This window comes from Mus caroli, unplaced genomic scaffold, assembly GCF_978045245.1.
Source record: "Mus caroli unplaced genomic scaffold, Mus_caroli_1 scaffold_9, whole genome shotgun sequence".
Classification (NCBI taxonomy): domain Eukaryota; kingdom Metazoa; phylum Chordata; class Mammalia; order Rodentia; family Muridae; genus Mus; species Mus caroli.
The window spans coordinates 92,646,692-92,666,429 of NW_028227264.1; the positions used below are offsets into that span (position 1 = coordinate 92,646,692).

Consider the following 19,738-nt stretch of genomic DNA (forward strand, 5'->3'; position numbering starts at 1 on the left):
TAAGTAAATACAGTGTAATAGCTAAAAGAAATAATCACAAGGAGAAGTTGGAGTTGAAGAGTTATGGGTGATTTTACTTAGCCTCTTTTTAAAGAAATTTTTGTTATCATTGCATAAATTTTAAAACCCTTTACCAAAAAGGAGGCAAAGGGAAAAGAAAAGATTTAATCAATAATACCTCGTAGTCTATAAGAAAAGTAAATATGAGCTGGGCGTGGTAGTGCATGCCTTTAATCCCAGCACTCGGGAGGCAGAGGCAGGCAGATTTCTGAGTTCAAGGCCAGCCTGGTCTACAAAGTGAGTTCCAGGACAGCCAGGGCTATACAGAGAAACCCTGTCTCGAAAGAAAAAGAAAAAAGAAAAGTAAATACATTTATTAGAATCTCTCCCTCTCCCTTCCCTTCCCCCTCTCCCTCCTCTGTCCACCCCACCCCCAATCTATTGTTCCTTCTTTACTATTCTTCCAAAGTTGACTTTCAACCTTCTTCTAATTCCTCTGATTCATTGCCGTTTTTTGAGCAAAACAGATCACTCCCCCTCAGGCTAAGTGATGGTACAGTTTGAGACTTTTGTATTTTGCTGACTCTGTGTCTCTTGCGTGAGCCCTTCAGACTTCCCTCCACTAAAGGAGTTAGAAGTATCTGACCTGCAGAAAAAGATGCCCAGTTTTAAAACAGCTGAAGACAAGAGTCAGATGCACAAGGAAAGCTAGAGTTACCTGGGTGAACAAGGAAAGCTAGTATTACCCGGGGTTAACAGTCCAGAAAAACCTGGATGTCAAGCCGTGAGAGCGAGGCTGCTTAGGATGAAGGCTGGAAACTTTGGTGGAGGTTGGAATAGAGTATTTCCCCTTAACAGACTTATAAACAAAACTGAGTTTATTTATTCCTGAAGATGGTTTTAAGGTAAGTTGTTAAGGATTTATGGAGATTTTGCTATTGTGAAATAAAATGCTTGGCCTTAATAATAAAAAATTTAATACCCAACTTAATCTTATTAAATATAGAACACTTGACCCAAATTCTATATGACTCTGTAGTCATTAATGTGCTTATTTACAAAAGGGTGTAGGCAATAAACCAAATAGCTCTTTAAAATTTTGAGTTTTCAAGATGCTGCTAAGTAGCCAAGACTTGTAAAGAACAACACACCCCACACATGATTTGGCAAAGGATTTAGAGGTGCTGAGGGAAGGCCCTGGTCTACCTCACCTCCCTTTTCATTTTCTGTTTAACAAACCACTTAAATAAAGAGAGGGGGCTGCCTCTCGCTTCACAGGATGGCTGTTTTTGTAAATGTGAATAATATTTAATATCTGAGTTACTATTGAAGAAAATTAGCATCTGAAACAAACACAAGTCTCACAAGGTCTGTTTGGTGTTAGGATACTTGCTCAGAGTTCACATAGCTCATGCTGTGAAGCCAGAGGTGACCACTTACCATACTGCCTCCTCCATCAAGGGATGCTACATTCTCAGATACCAAGTGACTTGTCAAAGTAGTTGGCTTTGATCTTTCTCCTTCCTCATCTCTGCCAGCTTTAAGTTGCCCTCCCCTGGCTCCAATGACCAGTCAAACTTTCACCTTAAGATCTTGGCTTTCTCTAAACCATGGCAGGGCCTTCTCTCTCTCTCTCTCTCTCTCTCTCTCTCTCTCTCTCTCTCTCTCTCTCTCTCTCTCTCTCTCTCCCCTCTCCCCTCTCCCCTCTCCCCTCTCCCCTCTCCCCTCTCCCTTTTCCTCTCTCCTTTCTCTCTCTCCTCCCCAGCCCTGCTCACTCCAGGGCCTTCTTTCTTGATATACTCTAGATCACTGAGGACAGATACTCTCTATGACTCTTCCCAGTTTTTTGCTTACCATGCCCACTACATGGAACACAAGTTGGTTCAAGTTCAAGAAAGACTTGGATGTAGCTAGGCAATGGTGGTACATACCTCTAATCCAAGCATTTGGAAGCTGAGACAGGCACATATCTGTGAGTATGAGGACGGCTTGGTCTACAAAGTGACCAGGGGTTTTACACAGGAAAATCAAAAAAAAAAAAAAAAAAGGCAGTTGAAAACTAAATATAAACATTGGGGAACTAGAAAATTCCCAAACCAAAAATTGTGCGAGCAAATTTCTGGTAAGAATAAAGATGTGTTGTTTTTCTTGAAAATGTAATGTATCTAGAAAGCAGGTAAGAGGTGCTAATATGATTTATTCTTTGACAACAAAATCTGTACAGATTACATGTTTTCTCCTTGAGTCATACTAGCTATCGCAGATCCTTCACATTCTGAAATTTAATGCTAACATTATAATGCTAACATTATAATGAAAATATAAACATCTGTATATTTTGTCTGAATGGAACTGCTAATCATCCAAGAAAATGTTTATTTTCCTCCGTTTCTTTCTTGCTAAATATTATAGCATTTCTCCACAGAAGACAGATTATTCCTCTGAGGTATTGTAAACTTAGATCTCTGCCTTCCTCGATGCATTTTCCTCAAAGTATTTTTCCACGACTTTTATAGTCATGATGTGCTGGGGTGGAAGGAAGAACACTAACATTTATTCATTGCTCGCTAAGTGCCAAGTACTGTGTTAGGCACTTTTATATTTAGTATCTTGTTGAGAAGCCTTATAGAACCCATGCCTGAGTTGTGTTGTAAGAGGCTGAAGCTGAAGATAATGACCTTCCTCCGAGTCTCACAACAGATAGTGGAGCGCCGCTCTAACAAGAAAGGCATGTTTCAAATCCTTTAGAATTTCTATTGCATCATACTAAAACCTTTGAGAACACTTGTGCAAATGGGAAAGAAAAAAAAAAAAAAAGCCCTGGAGTATTTTCGACATCCTGCCTGGAAGTAAATAGAACATCAAGAAGAAACAAAGCAGGAAGCATAGAGAGACACCCAGGGACTGAAACAATATAACAATAGCTCTACTTACAACAATGTGAATTATTCAAACACGGACAAAATAGTTTTTGATAGACTAAATTATTTTACTTTTTAATCACCCTAAAGACGTTATCTTTCAAATAACAACAGAAAAAGAGACATTTATAAAATGTCTTCATAAGTCCAGGTGTATGAGAGATAATGGCGAAATATTCAGCATATCTGTTGCCTTCCAGTCAAACTAGAATTGGAAGATAGGCAATTTTATGAGCTCTAGAAAATAATTCTAACTGTAATTGACCTAATAGCCTTGGGTATCAGGCTGCCCCTAGACCAGGGTATCCTACCCCATGACAATTCCCTCTTAGATCCCAGGGGATACCCCGTGAATTGCACAGATCATATACACTTCAGGTCAGAACTATAAGCAGTGGAACTATTTATATTGCATAAGTACATGAAGTGAATGTTCTTTCAAACTTTGGGTGGTTGCCACACGGAGGAGATTTGAGGAGAAGAAGCTAACACTTACTAATACTAACTAACTTTAACTAACCTGCTGGACGTCCGAGGTCAGTATTTTATATAAGGTTAAGTAGTTTTCAGATGCGCCACTCTCAGGGCTGATCATTGCGACACTCTTTTTGCACTGTGGGGAAGGATCCATCAGAAAAATATGCAATCCAGTATGTAGCTTTTATCAACCTCTTCTTTGACCCCAAGCCTAGAAACCATCTACGTATTAAAGCTTCCCTTTTCAGGGGTGCCAGAACACTCAGGTTTGCACAGACAGGCCAGACAACAGTGTTTGTGATCATCATTGTCTCGTTTTTAACAATTCTCTTCAGGCATGATCACATAGCATAAACTGTACACATTTCAAGTGTTGTATTTGATACATTTTCATATTAGGTGCATACTCATCATGAAAGTATCAGCAGGATCCTTTTTTAAAAGAAGGATAAAGAACAACACATTTTATAATGACCGGGAGTGTCTCCATGCCCTTTTGTAATCTTTCCTTCCTCTAGACCCAAGAACTACTGATTATCTTGTGTCTCCTATAATTGTGTAAAAACCATAATCATATGGGAGCTTGAAAGATATCACAGTCAGCCAAGTGTGAGAACCTGAGTTCAGTTCCTAGAATACAAGCAAGCAAGCAAGCAAGCAAAAACTGAGTGTGGTGGTGACCAGCTATGATCCCAGCACTGAGGATGCAGAGACAGTGGTGAATCTATAGAGCTTGCTGGCCAGCCAGCCTAGCCAGCCGCCTTAGTGAGACTCTCACTTCTGCCCCAGTGAGAGTCCATGTCTCAGAGAACAAACCAAAACCAAACCAAAACCAAAACCAAAAACCAAACAACCCCCCCCCAACAAACAAACACACACACACACACACATACACACACACACATACACACACACACACACAAACAACCCCAGGTAGACAGAACCTAAGAAATGTCACCCAAGGTTGTGTTTTGGCTTCCACATGTGCACATGCAGCTTCTCACACATGTACCTGCACACACATGAACATACATGCACAGACAAAATGTAGTCATATGTTATTCTTTTCTCTATCTATTGATCATCTAGTTATCTTATCTATCTATCATTAATCATCTATTTATCAGCTATCTATTTATCATCTATCTCTCTACTATTTATCCTTTATCATTATCTATTGACTATCATATATATATATATATATATCATCTGTCATCTATCTATCCATCATTTACTTATCATCTGTCTCTCTATCATCTATTTATCATCTACCTCTCTATCTATCTATCTATCTAATCTATTATCTAGCTATCATTTATCAGCTATGTATCATCTATCTATCATTTATCAATTTTTCTATCATCTACTTATCATTTATCTTATCTAATATATCTATCATCTATCTATCTATCTATCTATCTATCTATCTATCTATCTATCTATTATCTGTCTATTACCTACCTTGTACTTTGCCTTTTCTTTTAACCTGGCATAATGGATTTGGGATCCATCTACGTTGCTTCACTTACTGATAAGTCAGTTCTTCTTATTGTTGTTTTCTCATATCTTTCTTTTGTCTACTTTTGCAACTCACTCTGCTTTCTTTATCAAAATCACTTTCTCCAGTTTTCTCCAGTACTCGTGGTATAAACTCAGGGATGGTAGAGACTTGTGGTCTCCAACCCTGCACTTGTTTTCCTCTTTGGGTTTTTTTCCTATCTATTGAGTATTTGCATCTTCTACATTACACACAGTTCGATGGGACTCTTCTGATTAAATGATGAGCACATGACTCAAGCTGGTATCAGAGCTGCTCTTAGAATTTTCTGAATGGGACTTCTTTCCTTTAGATTGGAAATTGCATTAGTCACTTTCATACTATTGTGATAAAATACCTGTGGTTATCAGCTTAAAAGGCTTTTTAAAATTTTTATCTATTATCTATCTATCTACCTATCTATTTATCTATCTATCTATTATCTATCTATCTATCTATTTATTTTTGCCTTATGACATTGAATATTTTAATCCATGGGCATTCTGTTCTGTTGCATTGGGCCATGGGCAGTATAGTATATTATGGAGGGAACACAAAGCAAAAGGGGCCTGTGCATTTCATGGTTGTTAGGAAGGGAAGAGAGAGAGAGAGAGAGAGAGAGAGAGAGAGAGAGAGAGAGAGAGAGAGAGAGAGAGAGAGAGAGAGAGGAAAAGCCTGGGATCTCCATATCTTTTTCAACACTTCCTTCCAGAAGGTTCCACCTCTTAAGGCTTCCACCATGTTAAAGCACTAAAGGTTGACAACCAGGCCTTTGACCTGTGAGCATTTTTCAGACACTTACTCAGACCACTGCAGAAACTATGAGTTTGTGACTCCAGAGTGCCTGTCAAGAAGGGGTTCCTTTGGTGGCACAGGCCTGTGGTCTCAACTGCTTTGGAGGCTGAGGTAGGGAGGATAGCAAGTTCAAAGACAGCCTGGGCAACTTAGGAAGACCCTGTCTCAAAATAAAAGTTAAGAAGTGAGGCTGGAAATATAGTTCAGTGGTAAAGGACTTGCCTAGCAGACATGATGCCCGATGTTTATTTAGTTCCTAGTACTATCATAAGTAAATCAACACCAGAAGGAGAGGCATGTGAGAACCACAGCAAACGTGTTCCAAGGCTGACTTCGTTGAATCGGCTGACAATAGGCCACTCACCCCCGGCTGTTGGAACTTTAATTGGGTGAGAGTGACACATCCCCTTGCCGACTTACCAAAAAGGCCAATCTTTTCTTTCTTGGGGAGGGACTCTCTTCCTGTTATCTACATGCTTGTCCTTCAGGTAACACGGGTCCCCCCCCCCTTGATTTTAGGGGTTGCAATGACAGCTATTGATTGAAGCTGGCTAATTTGTTTACCCTCCTGGATATACTGGATATTTCTCTGAGGTATGATCCCAGATGTAAAGAGCTACACATAACTGTAGCCATTGGTTGGCTGACCTAGTGGGGAATGAGCCAAGGGCCCTGATGACATTATTCAAGCTGTTGGTGAAGCTATCGCTGAAGCTCAGACTACCCTTGGCCCAAATCTCCTTCAAGAAACAGTGTTCACGTGGCATGCAACGGAACAATTCGCATGGTGTTATGACATTGTCTTATTTAGCCCTTATAACCTGGCAGGTACATTATTGGTCCATGTTTACATGTGGGAAAGCTCTTAAGTAATCTATGGACCTGTCCTACTGGCAGGGCTGGAAGAAGTGGGATCTGCCGTAATCAGCAGCAGAGCATAATTGCTACAATAGTGCTTCAGGCTAGACCTCTGACCTGCTTAGCTTTGTGTTCTCGCCTTTTCTTTTACAAGAAATGTAATGCTCCCGTTTGTAGCTTTCTTGCTGAAAAAAAAGTGTATTTGTAAGGTTTAACTCTTTTTCTCTTTTTCACCTACTCCTTAAATTTCTTTTCCTGTGATCGCTCAAAATACCAAATATTTTCTCTAGCCTCCTCTTCCCAGTTCTCAATTTTAAATGTTCCTGGATCATTGTTAGAGTGGACATGGGAGTTAGTTTACTGAAAACACGACTTGTTGATGAATGGTCAAAGATTAGAAGATTCCAAAGAAGTCTAATCAACTTTCATGAGAACCCACTGAGATGAATTTCAATATGACAGACCACAGGCCACTGCTGCTCCGTGCTCTGTCTCATTCTTAAAAAAAAAAAAAAAATTAATGTTCATTGATTATTTTCTCCTGGGAAGATTGCCAATCGCCACATCATCCTTCATGTACCGAACAAGGAAGACCAGTGTTTATCCGGCTCGTACTTCTAAACCATATTTAGTAAAAGAGAGGATTTAGGCATGGAGAGATGGCTTAGTGGGCAAAGAGCTTGCACCATAAAAGCTTAAGGACCTTAGTGCAGATCTTCAGACCTTGAGGCAGGGGCCTCTAATTCCTGCACTTCCGGATTTGAGACCTGAGGATCCCAAGTCTATTCAATCACTGAGCCTCTGTCTCAAAAAAAACAAAAACAAAACCAAAAAAACCCCAAAAACTAAGGTTGCCAAGCTGGGCTGTAGTGCTGTAAACCTTTAACCACGAGTTGGAGGCAGACAGATCTCTAGGTTCAAGGCCAGTGCCAGGATAGCCAGGGCTACACAGAGAAACCTCCACCTGGGGGTGGGGGGTGGGGGGGTCGGGAAGGGTTGGGGAGGGCGGGACTGGGGAAGGGTGGAGAATGATAGAGGAAGAGTCTTGTTTTAGTCTCTGGCCTCCACAGTGACAAGCACTCCTATACAAGAGTATAAACACTCAATAAAAAGGAAAGAATTTGTTAAAACTGGCATCGCTTTTTAGGACTCTTAGGTATGCTCTTTTATTTGTATTGTTTACTTGAGGTGGGAATCGCCTGTAGCTCTCCTTGATGTCATCTCAAATTTGAGGATGAACTTGAATTTTCTTTCTTTCTTTCTTTCTTTCTTTCTTTCTTTCTTTCTTTCTTTCTTTTTTTTTCTGCCTCCACTTTCCCTGGCATGTTCCACCACTCCCTACACTTTAAATCTGTTTTATTTCATTAAGAGCCCACTTCTGATTTTTTTCTAAATTGAGTATCAGTCTAGGCAAGGGGAGAAAATAGAATGCAAGGAGGACAAACTATCTGATCTCTCCTTAGTCTCAGTAGAGGCCTGCCAGGAGCCCTCCATAAAGCCAGGAGCCAAACATCTCTAAAGTATTTTGTTGGTAACTAAAGAACAATTTCATTTCTGCCTCATTTTATTCCATGTTCAATGTCTTTTGACTCTCTCCCCAGTATTTTCATGTATGCCCCATGGATACTGCTTCTCTGTGGTCAAAGCAGCTTGGCTTACATTAGCCTTACTGGAAAGAAAATTATTTTTAATCTCAGAACCTCTCCCTGCTTTCCGTATATAAATGTGCACTGTGGCATTCCAGAAGAGGCAAATGTGGCATTTTCCAAGTGGATCTGAACTTGGAATTCTTCCCACATCTCTCTCTCTCTCCTTCACCAAGTTGCAGGGAGTTCTTTTTTTTTTTTTTTTAACGAAAAAACAAAAACCAAAAAGCCAGCAAAACATATTTAACTACAGTTTGGAAAACATTCAGAGTTAAAAAAATATTCCAGGTTTAAAATTATTTTACAAAGCCGGGTATAGTGGCGCAGGCCTTTAATCCCAGCACTTGGGAGGCAGAGGCAAAGGCAGCTGGCACTCTGTGAATTTGAGGGGGAGGGGGAGGGAGGGGGAGAGGGAGAGAGGGAGGGGCAGAGGGAGGGGCAGGGGGAGGAGGAGGAGGAGGAGGAGGAGGAGGAGGAGGAGGAAGAAAACAAAACAAGCCGGGCGTGGTGGCGCACGCCTTTAATCCCAGCACTCCCAGCACTCAGGAGGCAGGGGCAGGCAGATTTCTGAGTTCAAGGCAAGCCTGGTCTACAGCGTGAGTTCCAGGACAGCCAGGGCTACACAGAGAAACCCTGTCTTGAAAACAAACAGACAAACAAACAAACCAAAGAACCAAAAACCAAAAACAACAACAAAAAAACAAACAAACAAAAAAAACCAAAAAATAAAAACAAAACAAAACAAAATCAAACAAACAAAAAACCCCAAAATATAAATAATCCCTAACAACTTCATACTAAGTGAAAAGGTCTGTCAGCATTTTCTAGCCTCTGCTCATCTTCCTGTTTCCCTCATTGTAGACACCTGAAGCATCCTGCCACCTCCTTCCTCAATCTCATTACCATTGCTGTTTGATTTTGTTTGTCTCTCCTGTCTCTGTATTAACCCATTGGTTCCTTAAGTGATCTGTGCGTATATTGCTCATTTCCACTGACAAGAGTTCAAGGGCAAATCTATCATCACCTCTGAGTCTTTAAGGTCTAACATGGTACCTGGTCCAAACGATGCAGTTAGCAATTTTTGTTTTTAAGTGAAAGAACAAATAAATCAACCAATAACCATCTCGATTCTAAGGATCAAATTACGACTATGGTGCTATACCAGAGAAGATATTTCTTGGGAATTTTGGCCGAGGCAGAATTATCTTTGGTTTCTAATGGGCTAATCCCAGTCCAGTGATGTGAAGGAAGAATTTCAAATGTTGAAATTCAGGCTGCAATTATGTAGATTCCCTTTTTTACTATTTTGAATATTTACTAAGAGAACAACAACAAAACCCCCACACAATTGCTTTTGAATATAAGGCAAGCATGTGAAAATGTTTGGTATAAAAGTAGGTCATGTGTACATATATTTTTCTTTAGCTTACAAAGAACTCTGAAATGATGCTAGCTCCTAACATATTATAAAATTGCCTGAATTAGATGTATGTAAAAAAAAATCATTAACTGCTGTTTAAAAGTACATACTCATTTTTGAAGGGAAGTATAAATATGGGCATTCTTACAGGGTAAACAAGTGTTGAAGTCTTTGTAGAGGATAATTATTGTTAACCTATAGTTTTGGTAATTTTGGAGACACAGAACTCCGGTTGATATATATGAACCTTACGAGCTGTAGAAAACACATCTAGCTGTGTTCAACAAAGTACTAGAAAGAAGGGAGCAGAAAGTATCTATCTTCAAGGAAAGGTGCATCAATCAGAAAAGATACGATTCAGAAGTCCTTAGTAGATAATGAGATTTAAAATATATCGTGCACTTCCTGGTGATAAGAACAGAAAAACAAAACATAACAAAAAAAAAAAAAACCCCAACCTTCACCCTACCGGCCTTTTATACCGTTAACCTTTTCTTGGTTAGGGTGTTCACATCCGGGCCCTACTGTCTTCTTTCAGTTCTCTCAGTATTTTCCTCTGCCACTAAGTCTGCTTTTACTTTAAGCTTCTACCCCTACTTGTGGAAAGAAATGGGCCAGGATCACTATTTAGTTTGTCTACACATTCAGTTGTTCCTAACTGGGAAAGAAGAAAGTAAAAAGATTTACAGAAACTGGGCCAACCTCTTTGGCCTGCCTCCTTCAAGCAACAGAATCTAACTCACTGCAACAGTATCTCTTTCTGGGTCCTATAACATAGCATTGACCCTTTCACAACACACAGTTTTATTGTAACCATTTTAGTCCCCTCCCCGCCCCCCCCCCCCCCCCGGAGCCTAGAGCCAACAGTGTAATAACATTTAAAAACACTGTGGTTGAAATCAAAGCTTCGTGCGTGGGTGATTACTGCACTAGCCACGCATATCCAGTCACAGAACAGAAGAAAATTGCAGCAATCGACCGAGATATTTCTTTGTGGGTCATCTGAAGCACTGTGTACTGAGGCAGGCATCCTGTGTACGGTAGCGCCTGGAATACTTCAAGCAGAGTTTTATTGTTGCGAGAGGACAGTGAAGGGCTGATTTGTGGCGATCGGTTCCTCACCAATCGCGATGGACAGACACTGTGCAGAGTTCTGTCCACGGACAGGGTCTCCCCTTGCTCTCCAGCCGTGTTTGAAGCCAGGCTTGAAGTTTCCTGGGAATACCCCCCCCGCCCCGCCCAGACCACGCCCCGCGCATAAGCCCCACCCCCAGGCAAGGCTCCGCCCCGCCTGCCGCCGCCGCCGCCGCCGCCGCCGCCGCCGCCGGCAGGGGTCGCGCTGCCCCAGGCGAGCCGTGCAGGCGGGGGTGGGGAAGCTCCCGCAGCCGGTCGCTTTTCTCCGCCGCCGCCGCTGGTTGGATCGTTTCAATAAAAGTCTTTTTTTTTTTTTTCTTTTTTCTTTTCTTTTTTTTTTTTTCTAACCCCCGCTCTCGCTCGCTCCGGGGAACAGGCGGAGGCGTCAAGCCGCAGCCTCCGAGCGAGAGAAAGCAACGCGCACTCAGACGAACGAGAGCGGCGGCTGCGGTCTACCCAGCGCCCGGCGGTCCAGCAGCCCGCGCCCCGCCGCCTCGCTCCGCCCCGGCTCGGTGGCCGGGAGTACTGGGCCGTCCGCGAGGCTCCGCAGCCCGGGAGCCATGTTGAGCGGGGGTCTCGGCCACGCGTGAGGCGGCCGGCGGCCCTCGCGGAGCGGAAGGCGCGAGGTTGGGGGGTGGGGGGAGGCCTGAGCCTGAGGCGCCTCGGCGCGTCCGCCGCCACCGGACCTGCATCCGCTCGCTCGCTCGCTCTGCGCGCCCGCCGGTCGGGAGCCCGCGGTCCCCGCACTTGCTGGTGAGTTGGCGGCGGGGCCGGGCAGGGATCGTGACGCCTGTCAGCGGGCCGCTCGGGTGGGGATCGTGTCGGTCGCATGTCCACGCGCGGCGTGGGCTGCGGGAGTGCCGAGCTGGTTGGGGGACCTGGGGGGAGGGGCTCCATGCGCCGCCGCTGGGAGTTCGCAGCCGATCGAGGCTTCCTGGGGAGGCTGCTGGCCCCGCGGGGCGCCGGGAGGGGAAGAGGCGGAAAGTCCCCCCCGAGACACAAAGGTCCCCGGGGCCGGGGTGGAGGCGCGGGCGCGGGGCGGCGAGAGTGGGCGAGGACGCGGCGCTGCGGGCTCCTTGGAGACGCGGGAGGCTGCGCGCGGGTGGGTGGGCAACTCCGCGGGGGAGGAGCCCTCGCGTGGGGGAGCGGGTCGACACAAAGCTCCGGGCAGCCCTCTTGCTGGCGGGTCACACCCCAGAGTGTCGCTCCAACCGGAGGCGTAGGGACTGTGGGAAACCCAGAGAACCCGGGAAGAGGGGGTTTTGTGTGTGTGTGTGTGTGTGTGTGTGCCCCACCGTTGTCTTAGCCGCAGTTGCTTTTCTCGGTGTTTATGTCCGGTTGCTTCTGCTCCCCATCTCAGGTGGGTGGCCCCAGTTTTCTTCCCCACATCACCCCCACGCTGCCACCTCGCCGTCCCCTGTGGTTCCCCACTCATTCTCTCCCCTACTTTTCACCCACTCCTTCTGGGGTAAGCGGTATTTTGCCTTCAGCTAGGGGAACGTTTGCTAATGACAGGATGCCTGACTTGGTCTGACCCTGAACTGCCTTGAACTCTTCTCTCTTTTTTTTTTTCCTCCCACCCTTTCCTTTCTGGGATCTTCTGTGTCACATGGCCATTAACAATTAGCTTTTCTTCTTCAAAAATGGCAAAAGCCTTTAGCTGAAATCCGTGGCGCCTTTCCCTAATGTTAATGTGGCCATCGAAGACGCATCAGTGGCCCTGTTTTATTGCCTCTTGAGCCAAATTGATTCTCTAGACACAAGTCGCAAATTTTGTTTTGCGTCTTGGCCATTCCTTGGGCCAGCAAAGTGTATTTCTGGTAGCAGAGCTTCTGTCACTTCACAGGCAATGCTTGACTAAGGGAGACAGCTCTTGCCTCCCAACTTTGCTGTTTGTTTTTTCCTAATCCTTTGTTGGATTTCTTTTTAACTGCATTTGTGCAAGAATATCAAAGTAATGGATTTGAGTGACTGTTGGAGATTGACGTTGTTAACCATGGAACAGAAGACCTCTGATCAGTTGAATTGACCTAAACCTTTGAATCAAGAAACGTGTGTAAACTAAATTTAAGGAGGAAAAAAAAATTGCTAGTGGGAATGTTAATTGGTTTTATTTTGTTCTTTTGTGAACGCCAGGAGTTGGCTTATGTATTAAACGCAGTGTCGCCTGGTTAATGAAGTCATTTCAGTTTTTTTTTTGTTTTAACATCTGCATAATTCCATAAACAGCGGGTTCAAACAAAAGAAAACGATATGACTAAGGACGTGTTTCATTTTAATTTTTATTTCTAATGTTGTGAGAGTGAACCCAGGAATGTGAAGCTTGCTGTTCTTTTATCTGGCAAGCCATCTCCTAGGGCAGGAGCATTAACTGTTTGAATGCTGTTCTTCAAGGAACTGTTGCAAGCCTTTGAATTGAAGCTGCTTTAAAATTCCAATGCAAGTGCCAGCAAGATGGCTCAGTTGGTACTGGTGCGGGGTGCCCGTCTCAGGGCCTGAGTTCAATCCTGGGAACACATGCAAAGACGGAGGCAAGAACAGCACAACGTTGTCCTCTGATTTCCACAGGCATACACCACACACATCACGAACATCATCACCACCACCACCACCACTAACAGTTGATTCATAATAAATAATAACAACAGTAATATGTATTTTAAAATTCTTATGCAAACATAAGAGTTTCAACTATTTTTACAGTGGAAATAATGTTAATGAAAATATGAATAAGAAGAAAGTCAAAGTAAAATCCATTTATTGTAGGTGCAGTAATGTTAGTGCTGCTGTAAGGATATTCATATCCTACAATGTGCTGTCCTTATTGACACTAAAATTTTAGATATTTCAGCTAGGGATTAGTCTGCATTTTCAACTTCCTCTTTCCCAGGCAATGTTTTAGAGACCTTTGTGAAATTACAGGTCACTTTATAGTAATTGATGCTTAATAAACGTATCAAAATTGTACATATTTTTTCTCCACACTTATTAGTACCTACTTAGATAATAAAAATTTGTGTCACTTCAAGAAAGTGTATGCCCAATAAGTGTTTCTGGATTGTGGGTCGTTTATTTTTTACCTCTATTTTTCTAAATTTTCATATTACTTTTGCAGTCAGAAAAAAAATGTAGAATTAGAGTCTTGTTAATATCATAGTTTTTGCATTCCTAAAAAAGGGTTTTGTCAAATATGTAGTTTATTCCCTTCTTTGGGTTCAGGCCCAAGGAAGTAACTTTTAGTGTTAACTGTGTGACATAGTGTAACCTGTCCTGTACGGAGTTGGTTATCAAAAGAGCAGAAGAGATATGTGCACAGTAAGGAAAGATGAAATTGGAGGCCTTAATTCAGAGTGTGGTAGCATTAATAATGCTAATGGCTTATACGTCATTGGTTCTACAAAAAACTAGAAGACAGAAAATCTTGCCCTGTTCTGTAGCTTATTCCTGTGGTGACTATACCCCTGTTGACTACAGGGATTTTAAGGTATGTTTTGATATATTTAGTTTTCAGATACTGTGTGGTCTTGCAATTGTGATGGGAAGGCATTGGGGTATAAAATTATTTGCTTGGCTCTGGCAAGGCTTGTTCTCAACCCTCGACTCCCAGCAAAACTGTTTCCTTTTCCTTCCTTGGTGAAATGGAGCTACAGATTGAAGAGCAGTGGGGTACCTTATTGTGACCAGTACAGAGAAGGATTGTGGCAACTGAGAAGGCTGTTCAAAAGGGGGAGACCGGGATGCCTTCTGATACTACTAAAAAGCTGTCTGAACACAGCATTTCTTTGCCTGTTTCTTTTGTTATTGTCTCATAATCGGCATCTTTATTGTTGTTCTTTAGTCTTTGTATAATTATAACTTCACATTCTGACATTCTTCTACATGGGTTTTCTACTTCCAGAGTGGATAATTACTGAATAAGTGTATTTCTCTGATGGTGGAGAAAGGCCATTATATGTTAAACTCTACTTATAGAAATAGTCTCTAGGCTATTTTAGAAACAATCTCTCCTTTTGTGCATGCAAAGGAAGAGTAATTTTGGATTATTTTGAATTTAAAGAGTATTTCTGCTCAAGCTTTTTAATAATGTATTTGAATTATTTTTATAAAACGATTATGACATTTTTAATTTTTAGTGCTGATGTAATGGTATTTAAAATGTGTTTTCCATAGCACTTGTAAATGCTAGAAGACTCATTCCATAGCTCACTAGCGAATTCAACCTGTAATCTTGCCAGTTTCTTTGAACTATTTGGAGAGAGGACTGATTTGATGGGCTTTTAAGGATTCTTCTTGTCTTTAGTGGCTTTGTTACCCTTTTGCTCACAGTATAATCACTTGGTGTTTAGTTTTTCGTGTGTGTGTTTGTGTGTTCATGCGTGCGTGCGTTTACTTTTAATGTCTGGAATATATTGACCTGGAAAAAGGAATTGTGAAGAGCCTGAAAATAACTGTTTTGGGCATAACTTTCTCACTCTGCCATGTTTTGCTCTCTCTGCTGGCCAACTTAGAAAATCAATAAACATTAACAGTAAATCTAATGTTTTATGGTCTACAGTAACGTGCCGTCCTAAACACTTGTTTTTAGGAGGTTGGTTTACAGATCAGATCCACAGTGTGTCAGGATAGCTTGCCTAGCAGAGGGCACAATTAATATTTAATTACTTTTTCTCCTCGTAGTTCATATTGTATACTGAATGATTGCATGGCCCCACAAATTCATGTGTTGAGACCCATAACCTACTGGTTAAATGGTTTGGAGCTAGGCTTGAGGGAGCTAATTTGGATTTAGTGAAAATGATCTTATTTTCCAAAGAATCTTCAAAAACACTTTTTGATAAACCTTATCTTAGTCCACTTCATCTTCCGTAACAAAACATCATTCATTGAGTGGCTTTTTAAAGCAGCTTTTTCCTCACTGTTCTGGATTCCTGAAGTCTGAAGTCACAGTGCCAAACTGGTTAAATTTTGGTGAGGGCTCTCTTCTTTGTTTGTAGATGCCTGTCTTAACTGTGGTTTTCTGGCCTTTTGTTTGGTGCCTGCAGGTGGAGGGGAAGGATGAGAGAACAAAATGGGAGGGGGTGCTGAGGGAGGGGGTGGAGAAAGAGAACATGGGAGAGAGGTTTTTCTTCTTATAACTACTGTTATAAAGGCCTGCCCTCTGGACCTTGCTTAAATCTAGTCAGATGGCCCAGATCACCTCCAAAACCCATTGTACCGCTAGGTGAGAGTCTCAACACGGGAATCTGAAGCCACTCAAATGTTCAGTGTATAACATAAGCTGTGAGAAAGAGATCCTCAATTGTGCCTGGTGCTATGTTAGACACTATTGTTTTGTTAAATCCTCACAGGAAACCTATTGTATTGGGTAAACCTTTTTTCCTAATAAGGAAACAAAGGCCTTAGGTTAAGTAATTTTCCCCAGGGTCCTACCACTATAGTGACCCAAGATCCAGTTAGCATTCAAAAATGCTGTGCTCATAGTGTCTCTACCAGGATGGAATGCTGAACAGCTCGCTGGCTAACATAGAAGCCGTGCTAAGTCAGAGGAAAACACAGGCAGTGTGTGTGCAGATTGGTCCACAGTCCTCCCCACCCTGGCTTCTTTCATGGAGGTTTTAAGTACATTTGCTTTCTTTTCAAAATGTCTGTGTTCGTTTACGTTGATTTTACATGTATTAGAAGTTTTGACTTTCTATCATTTAAATGATAATGCTTTCGTTATTTGAGCATATGCCATCTGTGTTGGCCAGCTTTATACTCCTGGGACAGAATACCTAAGGGAAAAAAGTCACCCTTCAGGAGGAGGCCGTTGTTTTGACACTTGTTTCAGAGGTTTCAGTTTGTGGTTATTTAGCTCCCTGGTTTCTGGGCCTGTGGTCAGACAGAACATCATGGTGAGGAACGTGCATGTGGTAGAGCAAAGCAGATACGCTCCTGTTGTCAGGGGAGGGAAGGGAGGCCGGGAGGACGAGCCTGGGATGGATTATATCCCTCATGCTCATGTCTTCCAGGACCTGCTTTCCTTACCTAGACCTTCCTCCTGAAGTTTCCACTGCCTCCCAACCTCTCTCTAGGTTATTAATTTATAAATACCTTAATCTATCAGTGAGATCAATGCCTTCATGATCCAGTCACCTTCCAGACAGTCCACTGTCTGAAACCCTGTTGCATTGAGACTGCTTTTAACCCTTGAACTCCTGGGAATATTTGGGAGCCAATCCATGATACCATCAAAGTGAAAAACGTCAACAAATTCACACACCACCTATTGTTTTATCTTGATATAACTTACTGTAAGCAAGGTAGAAACTTTGCATATGTTTAATCAGATATCCACTGAGAATAGAATCATAATATTTTTCATGTTGAAAATTGATTTTTAGGATAGAAAAATCTATAAATTAGTATTGTTAGCATACATTTCTTACTCAATTTAAAGAACAGAAGATATTATTTCCTGAAAGGTGTTTCATTAAGGTGAAAAGGAATCCGCTCCCCCCATAAAGGCTAATAGTAAGAATCATTTAGCTGGTCATACTGGCACATACTTGCAGTCCCAGTGCTGAGGAGGGTGAGGCAGGAGTATTACAAACAACTTTAAAGCCATTCTGAGCTATACAGTGAGATTCTGTCTCAAAAGAGTTAAGCAAAAAAGACTCTGTGTGCGTGTGTGTGTGTGTGTGTGTGTGTGTTATGTGTGTGCGCAAATGCATGTACAGAGGTGAGAGGTCGATATGGGGAGAGCTGTTCTCTACCTTAATTTTCTTTCTTCCTTTCTTCCTTTCTTCCTTTCTTCCTTTCTTCCTTTCCCTCCCTCCCTCCCTCCCTCCCTCCCTCCCTCCCTCCCTCCCTCCCTCCCTTCCTTCCTTCCTTCCTTCCTTCCTTCCTCTTTCTGTTTCAGAGATTCTCTCAATTGAACCTGAGTTAATTTTTTCACCTAGACTGGCCGGGCAGTAGACTGAGCACCCTGCCCTGTTTCTGCAGTCTCCAGCACTGGCCTGTAGACATGGGCACGATGCACAGCTCTTCATGTGGGTTCTAGAAACCTGAACTCAGAGCTGAGTGCTTAGGGAAGCCATTGGTGACAGACCTGTCTCTCCAGCTCCCTGTCTTTTCATAGCGTGCTTTGTTTTGTTTTGTCTTTCATTTTATGTACTTGTTACTATATGTTCAAGAATTTTCAGTTTTCTGTGTGTAAATAATGAACAAAATATTCGAAGGTATCTTTGCACTGCATCCTAGATTATGTGGTCATTTTGTTTTTCTCAAAGCATATTTTTAATGCTGCAGTATTTTTCATTGATGGCTGACAGTTGTTTTTAGCACATATTATTGTTCACTAATAAAAGTAAAGGTTGATAAGAGCTATATATTTGTGAGGAATTTCCAACTCACAAATGAAGCTGGGACAATTTTTTTTTTTTTTTTAAATAATGTGGGGTCTTTCTTTCTTTCTTTCTTTCTTTTTTTTTTTTTTAGGGACCAGAAAAGTGGCAGTGTTTATTAGAGCTATCTGGCTTTCAGCGATGAAGAACCATGGGTGTTGATATTATAATGCTGGGAGACGTGGAGAGAACTTCTCACTTTTGAGGCCAAAATGCCATTTCCTCTAACATCTTCCTTATTCTGGTCTGACAGGGTTGTGGCCATTATGTTATTTGGAACGTTTGTCTACTGTAGTGCTGACTTCATTCTGCTGTAGGGAATGTTTAAGTCTCTCTCCTTCCTGTTCTGTTTTCCTTTTCTGTGATCTCATCTGCACACTCAGTTCAGCTCAGTGGAGTAGGGGACTAGGGAACACCACCTTGATACATTGTTCAGTTCAATGGACTGGGGGTTGGGGAGAGACGAGGGAATACCACAGCGATACATTGTTCAGTTCAGTGGACTGGGAAGACTTGCGGGGATGGGGGTGGGTGGGTGGGATACTAGGAACTATCACAGTGATAAGTTGTTTAGTTCAGTGGACTGGGGGACTAGGGAACACCACACTGAGGTAGTAAAATACCATCAGAGTTGTTGGCCTAGAAATAAAGAATAATTTCAGGTTTTGAATATTGGAGAATACCATGTTGGCAGTGTTTGTGTGAGAGTAATCTAGAAACCGGTTATAGGCCAACTTAGAGGGATAGTAATTTGGCATTTTGAGACTTTAATTACATGTAAGCTGTACTGACTTGTTAGAGAAAATGAAGAGAAAAGGCTTGTGGCTCTCAAAAAATGGTTGTCTTTTAGACAAACTAAAAATACAAAACTGACATATTTTTACATAAAATATTTCTAAAGGTCTAAAAACAGTGGTCAGTACTAGTAATTTTGTTGAACTGAAAAACTTTGATTTCTGATGAGATCTAGTTCTTTAGCCGTGTATACAGTGCCAGACTTGAATGCACTTACGATGTACAGAGTTGTGTCGCAGGATTGAACAAGGCTTTAATATTGTTCCTGCAACAAATATATTTGTTTTCCAATATAATTAAATTAAAAAGCATTCTCCTTTTAAAATTAAGGACTATTAAAGCTGAATCTTAAATTATACCTTTGTTGGTGTAGGTCTGTTATAATTAGTACATTTATTTTATAAAGCAGTGGTTATGGTCTGGTAACATCTTGATAAAAATGTAACATTTAAAAGTAAACTTTCACAGTTTATGAGATTTAGAGCTTTTCAAATATCTCAACTTATTATATAGCCTTGATTCATTAATATTTCTGTCATTTTTTTAGGTCAAAATTATTACATGTATTACTTCAGAAATAATGGAGTGAGCACTGTATTTGGTAATATAATAGAGATCTGATCTGTTCAGGTTAATCAGTGATTTATAAGGACAAAAGAATCAAAATAGTATGGGATTTTTAAACTATTCATACCTCTTGGGTTTTTCTAAAATGCCTCCCTGCTCTTGCCCAGTGTGAAAATCACGCTGGATGTGTGTGTGTATGTGTG

At 41.9% G+C, this 19,738-nt stretch overlaps 1 protein-coding gene across 2 annotated transcripts in view; it reads left to right on the forward strand.

Moving 5' to 3' along the window:
* The first annotated feature begins 11,025 nt into the window (after window positions 1-11,025).
* Cdk17 (cyclin dependent kinase 17) overlaps window positions 11,026-19,738 on the forward strand; it is a 77,910-nt gene continuing 69,197 nt past the window's right edge. For both annotated transcript variants that reach the window (XM_029482418.2, XM_029482417.2), the window contains exon 1: window positions 11,026-11,541. The gene's annotated coding sequence lies outside the window, so the exon portion shown is untranslated. The remainder of the gene's footprint in view (window positions 11,542-19,738) is intronic.